The sequence below is a fragment of the Athene cunicularia genome (assembly GCF_003259725.1).
Source record: "Athene cunicularia isolate RWA chromosome 2 unlocalized genomic scaffold, athCun1 chr2_part1, whole genome shotgun sequence".
NCBI classification, from domain to species: Eukaryota; Metazoa; Chordata; class Aves; order Strigiformes; family Strigidae; genus Athene; species Athene cunicularia.
This window is the reverse complement of record NW_020799095.1, coordinates 11,906,329-11,909,821: the sequence shown is the minus strand read 5'-3', so window position 1 is coordinate 11,909,821 and position 3,493 is coordinate 11,906,329.

Below are 3,493 nucleotides of genomic sequence, written 5' to 3'. Positions count from 1 at the left end.
GGGGCGGATCTCCAGATCGTTATTAAATCCTTTGGGAAAAGTAAAATATATTAAAGTCAGTAATTGTCCAGGGAAGTGGTAATGTGCTAGCTCGTAGTTGAGATGTCTTCCCTTACTGCCTACAACAGCTCCCACACTGCTCCACCGTGCCTGAGCAGGAGGGACAGTCCACAAGACCCATGCAGAGTCTCAGCCAATCTGTCTCGTGGTTAAATTCATGCACTGTGAGTTATACACAGTTTGTGGATCTGCACGACTGCCCTTGATCGACAAAGCTGAGCATATGGAGACTTTTTAGAATCAAGACCTTTTATATAATAGGCAGGTTTGCCCAAGAGGAAGATTTCAGCAGTATTTTGTATCATCTAATGTAAAACTCAGCAGAAAAAAAAAAATTAAATAACTATTTATCTGTGTCATCAATCCTCCAAATATTTATACATGTAACTGTGTTTCTTGCACGTATATGAGAACTCTCTAATGAATCTGCTTCAGCTGGCCAAATAACTTTTCTCCAGGATATTGTTTTTCCTTCATACTTCTTTGTTTTTAAAGTATTTTGCTTGTTAAAGTGCCGACCCTCAGTATGGCTCTGCTTTCATTTCATAGAAGTACTTAAATAATAGTCCTCCACGGATTTGCCACTCAAATATTGCAGCATTGAAAATCTGAATATAAAACACCATATAAACCTAAATGAAATTGCCCTACAGGAATTGATTTTTATTGTCTCAGCTGATAGAAAAACAAAACGTAAAAAGCATGCTAAAAAGTAAGTTCAATTAAGTGCTAGTAATCTGAGGTGTCATTGGTAGCATAAGCAAAGAGAGGTTTTGATTTACTACGCGCTGTGCTCAGCCCGGCTCTGGCGCGCTGAGCAGCTCTGCTCTGCCAGAAGGAAGGAACCTGGCAGCGGAGGAGTCGGCCGCAGAGATTGTCAGTGGCCTGTCCTCGAGGGCTGATGGCCACCACGGGCAGTCCCCGAGCTGTGAGCCGGAGCAGGGGGTGGGTATGGGTGAAGGCATCATGTGCTGACCGCGTCAGGCGTAGGACACTACCAACCAAGTTGGGTGCTGGAGCAACAGTTAGAGCCAGGGTAAGAAGGACTTTCACTTGAGGTTAAGGAGAGGCTGCCTAATACTGTGATTTGCCTTCTATTTATTGAAATGTGTCTGTAAAAATCCACTTTTTTTTTTTTTTAGTTTCTTTAGATTGACTCTCTGAGCTTAAATATGTGCTTGTTCTTCCTAGGTTGTCTCCAGTTAAACCCGTATATTTTCGATGTGTATTTAGGCAATGGTGTCACCAGAGATTGTGGACTTGTGTGCCTTGGGCCACCTTAGAGGGCATGGTGCTGAAGGTGGGGGGGTGCCTTTTGCCACTTAGCAGATGCTGTGGCTGCCCAACTGCTGGGGAGCACCTTCCTGCTGAGAGGTGGCCGCAGGAGGGGCAGCCAGGTTTGCCCCACTCTTGGCTTCCTCCTGAACTTGTCTGGGAGGCGCATTTACTGTGGGTACCCACGCTTCTGACCTCTCATGTGGTGGAAGGGGAAAAAAGAGAAACGATTATGAATATTTCTGTGTATCAGCCTTTTTGCAAAATAAAAAGTTGTTTTGCTCCAGCAATCAAACCTTGGGAGGTGCCTCAGTTCTTAGATGGCAGTTGATAAAACCGTAGGGTTTATTTTCTGTTTCAGGGGAAAGCTGATGGTAAATGGGAGGGATTTACGTGCAGTGTCCTTTAAGGACACCCCCAGGAAGCGTGAGAGACCTGTAAAGCACCGCACCTTTTAAATCTGAATTAAAAGAGAGACGACCCTTGAGAGATAATGGTAGCCTTGAATCAACTGCAGTTCTTGTGTAAATGATCCTTGCCCTCGACACTTCCCACTCAATTATGGTGAACTCATTAACAGATGGACTACACTGTCACTTGTGTAACAACTTTAGTTTTCTGATCTCTTTCATATAGGTCATAATTAATTGTTTTACTGGACTCCAGAAACAACATATTCAATCACAGCTATGGAGGTATATACATTGTTAATATTACTTCTTTTTTTTTTTTTTAAAAAAAAAAAAAAAAAAACCACTTTGGAAGAAACCAGAAAAAACATCTTCTCAATGAATTTGTGGCATCCAGTGAGAGCTTTCAGACAAGCAGTAAAAGCTGACAAATTGAAGCAAGTGATGATATAGTATTAAAATGAAAAGTGTTGCACAACTTCAATAGGGGATGCTGCCTACCCGGCCTGAAATGCCTATATGTGATATTTCTATCCTAGAGGAACTGATTCATTACCATTCTTTCTCTCTCCATATGCTGCTTCCACAATGAATCAGGCATTGCTCAAAACTAAACTACTTTCAAAGCTGGTGAGAATTAGCTGAAGTTGATTTACATAGCAAACTCCAAGGCTTTAATTTTTCTTTTGGTAAAGTCAAAACAAGTTTTTCTCTCTCTTACCCAGGGTGAGAGAGGGAACTGGTTTTTATAAATCTTGTGGTTTTCAATTTTATCCTGGCTATCTTAGATCTAGCTTGGCCAAAAGGTTTTACTATTAAACCAAGTTGTGGGGAGAACTAGGAAGTGGCCCTGATGGTAAGCAGTGCGGAGCCTCCTTCGGGCTCTGCTCAGCCCTCCCTATTGAAAATAGTCAGGAAGTTTCTGGGAGACGGAGATGGAACTGTCCACATCTTCCAAAAGGCAAGGCAACATGCTCTTGGCCCAAAGTAATGGGCTCTGCTGGAAATCTGCTAGAGCCAAAGAATTAAACCTGTTTCCCTGTCCCTTAGACATGGCACTGATTTTTCCTATCAAACACTTACTTTTGCCTATTCAGTATGGGCTGCTGGCTTAATCTAAGATAAACAACAATTTTTTCTCAGTTTAATGAAACATTTTTGTCTGCTAGGATGCCATCGAATCTATCTTTAATTGTATTGCCAGTCACAGCTCATTAGCCCTGTAGGCACAGTGGTCAGGCTGAAATACTAAACAAGAAAAAAATGATGAGAACAAGTCATGAAGATATTTCATCAGTCCATAAAATGTGTGAGAATGAAGAAGAATTTTCTTCTTTTTTTGAAGACAAATAAAAGCGAAAAAACCCCAACAACATAAAGGTGATACATTCTGAAAGAGGTAAGAGATCAGCAGCTCTAGCCCCAACCTCCCATCTCTTGCAGAGTTAGGGCTTGACTCTGGCTTTGGCTTCAGCTTTGCAGGAATGCCCCGTCTATCACCTTCCTTCCAGCACTGGCCTGTTTATTCTGCTTCTCCCTACTTCTGCCATGCCACTTTGTGCAATACTCTGGTTTTAAGCATGCAAGGATTCTTTTAAGTCCTTTAGCTTCTCCATAAGATTAGCTGGTCTTTTGTTCTGTGTCACGCAACAAACCCATCGGTTTACTGTCTCTTCCATCATCATTTTGCTTTTTCACATGTTTTTGGACTATTTCACAGCACTGGTTTACCCGAAGCTGACTTACCA